The following is a 14019-nucleotide window of genomic DNA, read 5'->3' as shown; positions in this document are numbered from 1 at the left end:
AGGAGAGGCCACCCTGCTCTGATCCATTTCAGAGTCAGAGGAACTGGGAAGCCTCTGCCCGGAGCCTGAGGCTCCATCGCCCAGGCCATGGTGCCCTGTGGGTCACAGCTCTGCAGCCACCAGCCCGGCTGGGACTGGGCAGCAGCGGTGCCTTGCTGGCTGCTTCCTGCAGGGACCCTTCGTGGGGGCTCTTGCACCTCAGAAGTGCAAACCAACCTGGCAGAGCTCCACCTGGCAGCAGGACCCCGCCGAGCCCCGGCTGGGAGCAGCAGGGGTGGCAGCAGGGCTGTGCTCCCATGCACCCCACAGCTCCTGGCAGCTAAGAGGCCTGCTCAGCATTTTATCAATCATTAAGAGGGCAAATCAGCTCCTCTTGGAGGGTGGTTTCTGGGCTTTCATGTCCACAGCCTGGCTGAGGCTGTGGCACTTTGGTGCCTCAGGGCTCATAAAACCTCTCCACTTGTTCATCACCAGCTTCTCCTTGCCTGCAAAGCTCTCTCTGTGCACCAAGCCCAGGCTACACTGCTCAGGTTTGAGGATGTTTTAGGGAGCATTTAGGGGCAGTTTTCACTGGGGCAAGTCTGACCCCAGTTACAGCAATTCACTGCAGAGTGCTCCATTTGCCTCCTGGGGAAGTAGCTTACACCTTGCAGCAAAGTTTTATTCCCAGCCAAAGAGGGCTTCACCTCACCTGGGTGGTGTGGCACTGCCTGCTCCCTTCTCCGTGCCATGGATGGGTGGCACAAGGGTGGACCTAGCAGAACCTCATGCTGCAGCAACTTAGAGGACCACAGAATGGGTTGGGTTGGAAAAGCTCTCCAAGATCACCCAGTCCAACCCCACCATGGCCACCAAACCATGGCCCCAGTGCCACAGCCACAGGATTCTGGAGCCCCTCCAGCCATGGGTACTCCACCACGCCCCTGGGCAGCCTGTGCCAGTCCCTGACCACTCTTGCAGCAAAGAAATTGTTCCTCACCTCCAACCTAACCCTCCCCTGGCACAGTTTCAGACAACTTCTCCTTCTGTCAGTTGATTCTGGGGAGAAGAGACCAACTCTCACCTGGCTCCAACCTCCTCTCAGGGAGCTGTAGAGAGCAACGAGGTCATAGAATCAGCCAAGGTGGAAGAGAGCTCCAAGCTCCCCCAGCCCAGCCTAGCACCCAGCCCTGCCCAACCAACCAGACCATGGCACTCAGTGCCCCAGCCAGCCTTGGCTGCAACACCTCCTGCCACGGCCACTCCACCACCTCCCTGGGCAGTCCATTCCAATGCCAATCACTCTCTCTGACAACAACTTCCTAACAACATCCAGCCTAGACCTGCCCTGGCACAGCTTGAGCCTCTGTCCCCTTCTTCTGGTGCTGGCTGCCTGGCAGCAGAGCCCAACCCCACCTGGCTACAGCCTCCCTGCAGGCAGCTGCAGGCAGCAATGAGCTCTGCCCTGAGCCTCCTCTGCTGCAGGCTGCACCCCCTCAGCTCCCTCCGCTGCTGCTCCCCAGCCCTGCTCCCTAAGGAGCTCCTCACACCCGAATGGCTTCAGGGGCAGCTGGCAGCAACACAGCACCTTAAGACTCAGAGGAGCACAACCTCTCCAGATCCCCACTGCTCCTCTCAAAGGCACCAGGAGGGGCCTGGGGCCCTGGCCGGGATATTTTGCATCCCTTCTCTGGCAGCAGCACATCAGAGCAGCACTGCTGCCCGCGGGGCAGGGCAGTGACCGGGCAGCTGCCAGCCCCCGTGCCAGACACACAGGCACTGATGGGCACCGCAGCAGGCTCTGTGCGGCTGCGGCTGAGCCCTTGCCCGAGGTGACCTCTGCAAGCACTCTGCACATGCCCTGCGGGCCCGAATCATCCTGCAGGGCTTGTCACTATGCTGTTAAATGTCAACTAAACGCCAACAGCTTTCCTTACCGCCGACTCTGTGCCTCGCAGAGCCTGCAGCTTCCCGTTTGCTCCTTGGAGTCGTCTCTAGACAACGCCTGGGCCATCAGCCTGACCTCTCATCTCGCTCTCGGCACTCCATGCTCCATTACTGCTTAGCTTCTGCCCAGCCCGCGACGGGCAGCAAACCTGCACTGCACCGAGGCGACCTCTGGGCAGAGCCAGGACATGGTCGCAGCACAGGCACTGACTTGAACCTGGTGATTCAAAGACAGGCAGAGAGCCCTGCCCAAGCATCGTGAGACCTCCTTTCACAGCAGCCACCTTTGTGCCAGGCTATCACCCCCAAGATGCACAGTATCACCTGCAAGATGCACACCAGCTCTGTGCCAGTCCACCACCCCCAAGATGCACACCATACCCCCAAGATGCACACCAGCTCTGTGCCAGGCCATCACCCCATAGCTCACTGCCACCACACAAGCTCAGCTGTCACAGCAGGAATTGTGGCTGCATATCCAATCTCTAGAGGAGAGCTGGGCAGGGACTGCTCAGCAGAGTCTGTGGGTCTAGCATGAGGGCAATGGTTTGGAACTGGAGCAGGGCAGAGTCAGGCTGGACACCAGGAGGAAACTCTGCACAGTGAGGGTGGGGAGAGACTGCAACAGGCTGCCCAGGGAGGTGGTTGAGGCCCCATTCCTGGAGACATTTAAGATCAGCCTGGATGTATCCCTGTGCAGCTTGATCCAGTTGGAGGTGTTCCTGCTGGCTGCAAGGGGCTTGGATGAGATGATCTTGGAGGGTCCCTTCCAAGCCAGTGCCATCTGTGTGTGTGATTCCATGAATCCTGCATGGCAGCCACAGGCTGGCACAAGAAGGGGCTGATGGTAACTACATCACGGGTGGCTGTGCCTCCAGCTCCTGGCTCCTCCTCACGCCGAGGTGCTGCAGCCACAGTTTGCAAGGCACAGTCCTGAGTCTCCTCTGCAAGCACTGCACTCACTGCAGAGGCCTCTCGGGTAGAAGACTTTTACAGGGACAGTTACCACTGCCAGTGGCAGCTTTGCTCTCTGGGCTGCTGCTCACCTTCAGGGCTCTGCTCTCTGTGCTGCTGCTCTCCTTCAGGGCTCTGCTCTCTGGGCTGCTGCTCACCTTCAGGGCTCTGCTCTCTGTGCTGCTGCCCACCTTCAGGGCTCTGCTCTCTGTGCTGCTGCTCACCTTCAGGGCTCTGCTCTCTGTGCTGCTGCTCACCTTCAGGGCTCTGCTCTCTGTGCTGCTGCTCTCCTTCAGGGCTCTGCTCTCTGTGCCGCTGCCCACGTTCAGGCCTCTGCTCTCTGTGCTGCTGCTCTCCTTCAGGGCTCTGCTCTCTGTGCTGCTGCTCACCTTCAGGGCTCTGCTCTCTGTGCTGCTGCCCACCTTGCTGTGACTTTAAGCAACAGGCATTTGCAGATCAGTGAAAGTGCCAAGCTAGCAGGGGAGAGAAGTCCTGAGCCAACAATACTCTTTATTGATGAGTTGCTAATTGTCAGCTCCTCCAGAGCCGCCTGTAAGCTTACCCCGCTAAAGGTCGAGCACAATTTCCTTCCAGGCAGCATTAGCAATAAAACCAGCACCGAAATTGGGGCAGTTTGCAGTGCATTGTTTCGTTACAACTCCCCCGGGAGCAGAAATGTCAATGGCGAAGGGAAGTGCAGGAATGCTAATGAGAGCTCCAGCTTTGTTTGCTGTGCCAAGGGGACACTTTGTTGTGACATCCTGGCTCTGTCTTCGGTGCTCTCCAAGGGCTGTGCTCGTCAGTGCCACCTGACAGCAGCAGGCTCAGGACCGAGGCTGGGAGCAGTCATTCTCCTGCTTTGAGCTGGCACCAGGCTGGGCTGAGACCTTGGCAAGTTCTTCATCTTCGATCAGGTGGCAGCATCCAGCCTGCCCCACCTGAGGCAGGGGAGCTGCTGCCCACAGGCACCTAGGGGCTGGCTCGGGGTGGTTTTGCTTCACATGTGCCTGAACTGTGTTTGAGGTCTGCTCTGCCCCATGGGATCGTAGAAACTGCTTTTAATTAATCCATGTTCTGTACATTAATGTTCTGTAAAGTCTTTGAGGGTAAGGAGGTCCACAGACACCCCCAGACCTCCTCTCTGGCTCCTCTCCTCTCTGACACAGTGAGATCAACCTTCTATTTCTTCTCACCTTCAGGGTTTCTCCTGGCTGCTGGATCCCTACTGCTGGCTCTGTTTGCACTGCACACAGCTCCTGCTCCTGCTCTGCCTCTTTCCTCCACAGCCTAACCCTTGAATCTCCTTTGGCTTCCCCAGGTAGAACAGGAGGCAGCAGTGTGCCCAGGTGGGCAGCAGAGCCAATGGCATCCTGGGCTGGCTCAGGAGCAGTGTGGGCAGCAGGACAAGGGAGGTTCCTCTGCCCCTGTGCTCAGCACTGCTCAGGACACCCCTGCAGTGCTGTGCCCAGTTCTGGGCTCCTGAATTGTAGAGAGATGTTGAGGTGCTGGAAGGTACCCAGAGAAGGGCAGCAAGGCTGGGGAGGGGCCTGGAGCACAGCCCTGTGAGGAGAGGCTGAGGGAGCTGGGGGTGTGCAGCCTGCAGCAGAGGAGGCTCAGGGCAGAGCTCAGTGCTGCCTGCAGCTGCCTGCAGGGAGGCTGCGGCCAGCTGGGATGGGGTTCCAACCTGGCTGATTCTATGATGCTATGACAGATCACAGCCAGTGACAGACTGGAGAAAGGACTGACTTAAAGAAAAATATTCCTTGGATATTGCCTCTGTGCTTCCCTCAGGACCTGGAGCTCTGGATCAGTGCTGACAGCCAGGGCAGGCTTTCCAAAGGTGCTGTGCAGCTGATGCCCTCCTGCCCACCCTTTCTTCTCATGCACACTGAAACCCCTTGGCCAGGCTCCTGACCTCAGCACACATTTCCTGTGTCCTTTCTGCTCTTTCCTCTCCAGTAAGCTGCTCGCACCACCATGGCCACTAAGAGCCATGGCCACACCTCTCTGGGACCCCCCCCAGGGATGGGGGCTGCGCCACCACCCTGGGCAGCCTGTTCCTGGTGCCAGTTTTCCCCTGCTGTGAGTGGAGCAGCCACGTTCCTAGGTGCTTAGTGAGTATTCCTGGAGCACATCCCACTCTTTCCAGTGTCCTGGTCCACGTTCCCAGTGTGCAGAGCCCTGCCGGAGGGTGGGAGGCAGTGAGGAGCACTGGTGACTGGCTCGGCTGAAGCAGCTTTGCCTTGCTGCTTGTCTCCTTCCATCGCCCATCCGCACAGCTCTGCTGACCCCGGGGCAGAGGGAGCGCAGCAGGGAGGTGAGCTGCAGGCTGGCACCGCTCAGGGCTGTCATCAGCTTTTTGCCTGCTGCCGAAGTGTTCTCTCTGGGCACCCCCACGTGTGCACACACAGCAGTGCCAGCCCAGGGGGCTCAGGGAAGGCCTTTCCCTTCCCAGGGAGATCCAAGGAACGCAGCAGTAATGAGATCAATTTGTTCTGCTCTGCCACTGGCTGATTACTTTTAGCTCTGGCTAGAATCCAGCCTGGATAATTACTTTCTTCCTACCTAATTCCCCCTGTGCTTTCCCTTGCATATGGCACTCTTTGGCTCCTGTTGGTGTTTTCTTTGCTGGGAACTCTAACACTGCTCTCCATCTCACCCCAGCACTGGCTGCTTTTCAGCAGCTCAGGAAGTGTTTCATATCTTGGGTTCTTTCCAGAGCACCTTGGGACTGCTTTGCATTAAGGGTCCCACCTGAACAGAGGAATACATTAATTGTTCCCTCCCCTGGCATCCTTTGTGACCTGTAGGGCTCAGAACTGCACTGAATTGCTCTCCATGGAACAGGTGGGGCTGGGACCAGCTCTGGGGATCGAAGGGAGATCCAGGAGGCAGCTGGATGGGTGTGATGAGTACTGAATGCATGAGGTGATGAGCACTGGATGGATGTGGTGACAAGCCCTGAATCTCATGAGCACTGTGTGTGATGAGCACTGGACAGATGTGGTGATGAGCTCTGGCCACATGTGGTGGTGAGCCCTGGATGTGCTGAGCACTGGATGGATGTGCCCTCAGTTCAAGAGAGATGCTGAGAAGCTGGAAGGTGTTTGGAGAAGGGCAGCAAGGCTGGGGAGGGGCCTGGAGCACAGCCCTGTGAGGAGAGGCTGAGGGAGCTGGGGGTGTGCAGCCTGCAGCAGAGGAGGCTCAGGGCAGAGCTCATTGCTGTCTACAGCTGCCTGCAGGGAGGCTGTAGCCAGGTGGGGTTGGGCTCTGCTGCCAGGCAGCCAGCAGCAGAAGAAGGGGACAGAGGCTCAAGCTGTGCCAGGGCAGGTCTAGGCTGGATGTGAGGAGGAAGTTGTTGGCAGAGAGAGTGATTGGCACTGGAATGGGCTGCCCAGGGAGGTGGTGGAGTGGCCGTGGCAGGAGGTGTTGAAGCCAAGGCTGGCTGGGGCACTGAGTGCCATGGTCTGGTTGGTTGGGCAGGGCTGGGTGCTGGGCTAGGTTGGGTGAGCCTGGAGCTCTCTGCCAGCCTGCTTTGATTCTTATCATTCTCTGATTCTTCTCCTCCCTCCCCAAGCCAACAGCTCCTTGTGGCTGCTGGCCTCAGCCTCTGGAGTCCCCAATGGACTGGAGAAAGGAGCTGTGGGAGCAGGCATCACCCAGTGCAGCTCTGCTCTCTCTGCCCTGCCTGCAGCTAGGGGTTTGGGCTGCTTTCTGGATGGCTTTGCTGTAATCCAAACTTGTCACTGTGATGTGTGTCTAGGAGGCAGGTTTTAAGTATTAATAAACCTGCTATTTAGCTTGGGCTTGCAAGGTGGAGAGAAGTGAGATCCTTATTTGTCAAGGCATTTAAAAGCATGTTAAAAGCCCCATTACAATCAGTGCAGCTCCTCACAGCTTCGAGATAAGGCTTTATCAAGGCTGAAACCACTGCTCAGCACTTGGCAGGATGTAGCCCTAAATATATTGTCTCTATTTCCACAGGCTCCAGATTTGCACATTAAATAAATCAGCTCTCCTTACGAGATTACAGACTGCAATAAAGCATTTAGCATCTAAAAGTCTTCACTTTTTCATCTTGCACAAGCATCATGAAATCTTAATGTTATTAGAGGCTAAATAATTGATGCTGCTTGCAGAAGAGAAAATGGCACAGAGTGGTCTGTGGGCTCGAGTCTCTGCATGCCTCTTGCTGACAACATGGATCTGGATCAGCTAAAGGGTTTGGGCTTTTTTCCACCTCTCCAAAAAAAGAAACCAGCAACTGGACCAGAGGAAAATAACAACATAAATCAGGAGGGGAAGGCAAAGAAGAGGCAGAGGCTGCTGCAGCAGTGCTCAGCTGCTTGCTCAGGTGCCACTGCCTTTGCCCAGGCCCTGCCAGCTTCATCAGTCATTAAGAATTACAGAAGTCCCTCTTTCTTCTCCCCCCACAGCTGCTGCCAGCTGAAATCTGTACCAGCCAAGATTTAATGGCCCACTCCTCACCAGCCTGGCTGAGAGATTTACAGCAGAGCTTCTCTTGCTTCTTCTGTTAGAGATCTTACTGATCCTGCTTCAAGGTTGTACTCATTGAGTCATAGAATCAGAGACTCAGCCAGGCTGGCAGAGAGCTCCAAGCTCACCCAGCCCAGCCTAGCACCCAGCCCTGCCCAACCAACCAGACCATGGCACTAAGTGCCCCAGCCAGCCTTGGCTTCAACACCTCCTGCCACGGCCACTCCACCACCTCCCTGGGCAGCCCATTCCAGTGCCAATCACTCTGCAACCTCAGGCAAGCAGTGAGACACCAGGGAAACACAGCCCCCAGCCCTGCAGTGAGTGGCTGGGGAGAGCTTTCTGAGCAGGGCTGGAGCTCCTAGTTTTGGTTTCTCACCTTCCAAACCCACTGTGTGAGTTGAACTCTGGGGCTGAGCTGCTTGGTGAAGGTAGAATAATGGTTGGACAGCGCTGGGGAGAAGAGGCTGAGGTACTGGGGCTGTTTAGCCTGGAGAAGAGAAGGCTCAGGGCAGAGCTCATTGCTCTCTACAGCTCCCTGAGAGGATGCTGCAGTGAGCTGGGGTTGGGCTCTGCTGCCAGGCAGCCAGCACCAAAAGAAGGGGACACAGCCTCAAGCTGTGCCAGGGCAGGTCTAGGCTGGATGTGAGGAGGAAGTTGTTGGCAGAGTGATTGGCATTGGAATGGGCTGCCCAGGGAGGTGGTGGAGTGGCCGTGGCAGGAGGTGTTGAAGCCAAGCCTGGCTGGGGCACCTAGTTGGAGGTTGGAGCCAGGTAGGGGTTGGTCTCTTCTCCCCAGAATCAAGTGATAGAAGGAGAAGTTGTCTGAAATTGTGCCAGGGGAGGGTTAGGTTGGAGGTGAGGAACAATTTCCTTGCTGCAAGAGTGGTCAGGGACTGGCACAGCCTGCCCAGGGAGGTGGTGGAGTCCCCATGCCTGGAGGGGTTCCAGGGTATGGCCACAGCACTTGGGCCAGGGTTTAGTGGCCACAGTGGTGCTGGTGGATGGTTGGAGTGGGTGACCTCAGAGGGCTCTTCCAGCCCAAGCCACTGCTGGTTATGAAGCTCACACCTCCTGCCCACACACTTGACTGCTACAAAACAACTAAAGCTAATACATTTGGAGAGGGGAGAATTGATGATGTTATTTACTCCTCCTCATTAAAGGGAGCTAAACCAGATGTGCATGAAGGGGGGAAAGGAAAAAAAAACCCAGAGATTAATTAATAGAGGCCAAAAAGTTCAATGCTTCCAATGAAAGCAGTGTTTAAAATGCTTCCTTGTGAAGAGTTCCACAATGGAATAGTTAATTAAAATTAATCCAAGTAACCAATTAAAAGATGATGGCCAAGGAAAAAAATGAATGAAAGGAATTAATTGAGACTAAACCTGATGAGTCCCAGCAATTAAACCTCTAAACTCCAGGCCCCATCTGCTCAATAAATAGTCCACCAGAAGCAGCTGTGGTGCAAGGCTTTGAGTGGTGTGAAGAGCTGAGCTGACAGCTTCCCCTTCCTCTTCCTCACTGCTGCCTAAGCAGCAGGGAAAATCCAGAGGGGGAGCAGTGGGGAAGCTGCACACCTGGAGCTCTGTGAGTGCCTGAGAAGGGCAGACTGAGGCTGGAGGTGAGGAGGAAATCCCTGAGAGTGAGGACACTGCAGCAGGCTGCCCAGGGAGGTGTTCAGGGCCAGGCTGGATGAGATCCCTCCCAACCCAACTCATACTATGAGGCCTTGAGCACCCTGGGCTGGCAGGAGGTGTCCCTGCCCTCTGGATGAGCTTTAAGCTCCTTTCCACACCCAACCCATGCTGTGGGTCTATGAAATGGTCATGCAGACAGCCACGGGGTGCTGGGCAGAGAAGTGATGGAGCTCAGGACCGCTGGGGCTGCAAGAGACCTTTGAGCCTTCAGCGCTTGTTTCAGAGAATCACAGACTCAGCCAGGTTGGCAGAGAGCTCCAAGCTCACCCAGCCCAGCCTAGCACCCAGCCCTGCCCAACCAACCAGACCATGGCACTAAGTGCCCCAGCCAGCCTTGGCTTCAACACCTCCTGCCACGGCCACTCCACCACCTCCCTGGGCAGCCCATTCCAATGCCAATCACTCTCTCTGACAACAACTTCCTAACAACATCCAGCCTAGACCTGCCCTGGCACAGCTGGAGGCTGTGTCCCCTTCTTCTGGTGCTGGCTGCCTGGCAGCAGAGTCCAACCCCACCTGGCTACAGCCTCCCTGCAGGCAGCTGCAGGCAGCAATGAGCTCTGCCCTGAGCCTCCTCTGCTGCAGGCTGCACCCCCCCAGCTCCCTCAGCCTCTCCTCACAGGGCTTGTAACAGCAAAAGCCTCCCTTACAGCAGATCTCATCTCTGCCAGGCCAGTGCCTCTCCTTTCAGCCTGGGGCACCCATTAGCAGGTTTCTGGTGAGGAAGAGCAGCTTGCTCCAGCTGGATGCCCTGTGCCTGGCAGCAGCCAGCACTGTGCTGCAAGGAGAGAGGAGGAGTGGGAAGCAGAAGGGGGTGGGTGGAAAAGGTGAGTCAGGAAGCCCATTAATGTAGTAGCTGTGAAGCAGCATTAGGAGGGGAGCAAACTTTGGGGACTGCCTTTTTTTTCTCCCTTTGTGTTGCCTCTTTCAGCTGATATGAGTGAAGAGTTTTGCAACAACCACAGAGCTAAATCTCTGCTGGCAAAGGCCAGGAGGAGCTCCACAGCTCCTGAGAAGTGAACTGCACAGCCTGCTAGCAGCAGCAGCAAGGAGCCTGCTGCTTGTGTTAGAGACCAGAGAAGGGCAGAGAGCAGGCTCTGGCCGCCACAGGCCACCTCCAGCCGTCTGCAAGCCGCCGTGCAAAGCCCTGAAGCTGCGAGCTGAAGCGGGATGTGCTCCTGGCACTGCAGCAGCACTCTTAGGGAACTGCTGAGGCTCCTCTCCTGCAGAGGAGCCTCAGCAGCGAGCCAGTGCCATGTGCTGAGTGAGAACTGCATGTCCTTCCCAGCAGCTGCCTCTCTGGAGGAGCTGCACCAGTGATTCATTACCCTCGCCACTCAAAAGCTGCCCTTCAGCTCCAGCCTGTAACTCTCATCTCCAGGCACTGGATCATGTTGTGCCACTGCTGCCTAAATTAGAGAGTCCTTCAGCAGAACAAACAGCATTAAGAAGCTCTCCAAGGAGCCCAGCCTGAGGGTGCAGTCGGTGTGCATGGGCACAGCCACCAGGTTTCAAACGAACCGGCTCAGGGAGTAACAGCAACTGGCAGAAGGAGCTGGGCAGCAGCTGGGTGAGCTCTCCAGGAGCTCAGGATGAAGGCAGGAGCCAGCTGCCACCCCAAGCCTCTGCTGAGGGTGACTCTGACTCTCAATGTGTCTGGGCACTGCCCTTGATCATCATAGAATTATAGGATCACAGCATGTCAGGGGCTGGAAGGGACCTCCAGAGCTCATCCAGTCCAACCCCCCTGCCAGAACAGGATCTCCCAGAGCAGATCACAGACACACATCTCCAGAGAGGGAGACTCTACAGCCCCCCTGGGCAGCCTGTGCCAGGCTTTGTCACCCTCACAGGGGAAAAATTTCTCCTCAGGTTCACATAGAACCTCCTCTGCCTCAGCTCCCACCACTGCCCCTTGTGCTGGCACTGGCATCCACCAGCAGAGCTGGCTCCAGCCTCCTGGCACTCACTGCACACATTGACAGCCACTGCTGAGGGCACCTCTCAGTCTCCTCCTCTCCTAGCTCCCAGCCCCAGCTCCCTCAGGCTCTCCTCCTAACAGAGCTATTCCATTCCCTTCAGCATCTTTGTGGCTCTGATGATGCAGTCACATCCCCAACTGCTCAATGCAGGCTCACCCCCAAGCAGTTAACCACCCACATAGCTTGAGGAGGGCAGGTTGGGGCTGGAGGTGAGGAAGAAATTCCTTCCACTGAGGGTGGGCAGACACTGGCACAGGTTGCCCAGGGAGGTGGTGGAGCACAGAAGCACCCAATGTGATCTTTGATCACATTGGGTGCTTCTGTGTGCCACCACCTCCCTGGAGGTGTTCAAGGCCAGGCTGGATGAGACCCTGAGCACCCTGGGCTGGTTTGAGGTTGGAACTGGATGAGCTTGGAGGTCTCCTCCTACTTATACTATCACCCCTAAAGGGATGTTGCAACCTCCCTGCAGTGATGGAGCCACCCTCAGAGCACAGCCCTGCTGGGACCTGGCAACCCTTGCATCAAGGACAAGCATCTAAGCAAGGCCAGACCGAGGGGACAAGAAGCAAGAAGGAACCAAACCCCAGGAAGCTTTCTCTAGTGTGGTGAGGAGAGAGAAAAGCAGCAGCAGATAAAGACTCAAAGGAAACTGATATGGAATTAAAATAAATAAAAGAATAAAAGGAAAATCAATGTCTTCCCTTCTGCCATTTCAGGTATTGATTCCAGCTTCCCCCTCAACCACCACAGGAACAGGGCTGGGAGGCAGCAGCCCACGGTGGGGATGACATCAAATTAAGTTTTCAAAGATGCAGGTGATAAAGCTGATTAGATGAACTGGACAGAGAAATCAATAGAGAGATGACTGAGTCAGACAGCAGCTCTGCTCAGCCCCTTCTGTTAGAGTCTGGGCTGAGCTGGGGGAAGCTGACACCTTGGATGAGATCTCTCTGTGTCCACAGCACCCCCAGCCCTGGAGCCAGAGACACCCACTCTAATGGGTACCCCTTGGAAGCATCTGCTCCAGGGAAGAGCTCCTGCTGACAGACCCCATTGCTCACTGCCATAACTGGGAGCCAGAGCAGGTTGTGTGAGGAGACGAATCACACCTTGAGTGCTGTGTCCAGGTCTGGGCTCCTCCATTGCAGAGAGATTTTGAGGTGCTGGAAGGTGCCCAGAGAAGGGCAGCAAGGCTGGGGAGGGGCCTGGAGCACAGCCCTGTGAGGAGAGGCTGAGGGAGCTGGGGGGGTGCAGCCTGCAGCAGAGGAGGCTCAGGGCAGAGCTCATTGCTGTCTACAGCTGCCTGCAGGGAGGCTGCAGCCAGCTGGGGTTGGGCTCTGCTGCCAGGCAGCCAGAAGCAGAAGAAGGGGACCCAGCCTCAAGCTGTGCCAGGGCAGGTCTAGGCTGGTCTAGGAGGAAGTTGTTGTCAGAGAGAGTGATTGGCATTGGAATGGGCTGCCCAGGGAGGTGGTGGAGTGGCCGTGGCAGGATGTGTTGAAGCCAAGCCTGGCTGGGGCACTGAGTGCCATGGTCTGGTTGGTTGGGCAGGGCTGGGTGCTAGGCTGGGCTGAGTGAGCCTGGAGCTCTCTTCCAACCTGCTGGGTTCTGTGATTCTATGAGGGTGTCCTTTAATCATTTTCTAGCTGTTAAGGGTGCTGGAGCCCTGGAGCAGGCTGCTCAGAGAGGCTGTGGAGTCTCCTCTGTAGACCTTCGAGCCCCATCTGGCTGTGTTGCTGTGTGACCTGCCCTGAGTGATCCTGCTTTGGACTTTACACTCTCCAGAGGCCCCTTCCAAGCACTCTGTGACTCTGTGATTTCTGTGCTTTGGACTCAGCAGCACTCAGAAGATGCTGCCCTGCCCTGGGACACTTCACCAAACCTTCTGCTGCTTCCACTGAGGACCTCACAGCCTTCCCAAACACCTCCTGAGCAGCAGCAGCAGCCTCTGCTGCATGCAAATGCAAGCCCCATTAGCACTAATGGAGCAGATTCTCCACCTCGTGTCCCAGGTCTGTTTTTAAGAGTGATTTATGAGCAAAAATTGACACACATAATTAACCTGATTTGAGCATTCCATGGCAAATGTTATTACAGAGCTCTGCTCCAAATTCAACACAATTAAATCCTGATCAGACTCCTCTCCTGCAGCCCCCCACGAGCCCAGGCTTTAAGGGGGGACAGGGGGTAAAAGCCATTAGCTTAAAACTGAATGAGTCTCTTTCCTGCACTATTAATTTTAGCCCTTTGGTTTCACACTTCAGGTTTTGCAGATTATGCTTAATTAACTTTCTCTAATGCCCTTTAAATGAGCTGCTCTGAGTGTGATATGAATGCCTTGACAGATAGGCTTCTAGTCTGACCTGTAGCATCTGACACCAGGAAGATGTGCTTGGTCTGGTGGCTCTCTCCATCCTTCCTTCCCAGCCCTGCTTTCCTGCAAGCCAAATATCTTCCTCCCATGCCTCTGGGACTCTGGGAAGGCAGAGAGCTCCAAATCTCCAGCTCAGATCATGCCACTGCATTTTCATTTGGAATTTAAGTGGCATTAGCAGAAATTTATTCTAAAGAACCTTAGACAAAGCCACCCCCACAGAAATTTGTAGTGTTAAACTGCTCCCAGCTTTGCCACAAAATGCTGCTCTGGGGCACAGATTGCTCCCTGCAGAGCATCCTCCCCCTTGCCCACCAGCAGTGCAGCCCACATGGAGACGGCTTTGGTCCTGCAGCTCATGGGGACATCAGAGTGCCAGCTGCAGAAGGATTTCCCTGGGGTGGTTGCAAAGGAGCTGGGCAGGCCCTGCAGAGCTGTCAGTGACTCTGCATCAACGTCACCAGCCCCTGTGCACTACAGCAGCTGCTGAGAGCACAGCCCAAAGGCCCCCACTTGTGCTGGCACTGCCATCAGAGCAAAGCATTGATTCAGGCTGCAGAGCAGGCAGCAAGTTCACCCAGAGGAGT

This window comes from Pogoniulus pusillus, chromosome 11 (genome assembly GCF_015220805.1).
Source record: "Pogoniulus pusillus isolate bPogPus1 chromosome 11, bPogPus1.pri, whole genome shotgun sequence".
Classification (NCBI taxonomy): domain Eukaryota; kingdom Metazoa; phylum Chordata; class Aves; order Piciformes; family Lybiidae; genus Pogoniulus; species Pogoniulus pusillus.
The sequence above is the reverse complement of the archived record's forward strand: the minus strand, read 5'-3'. Positions refer to the sequence as shown.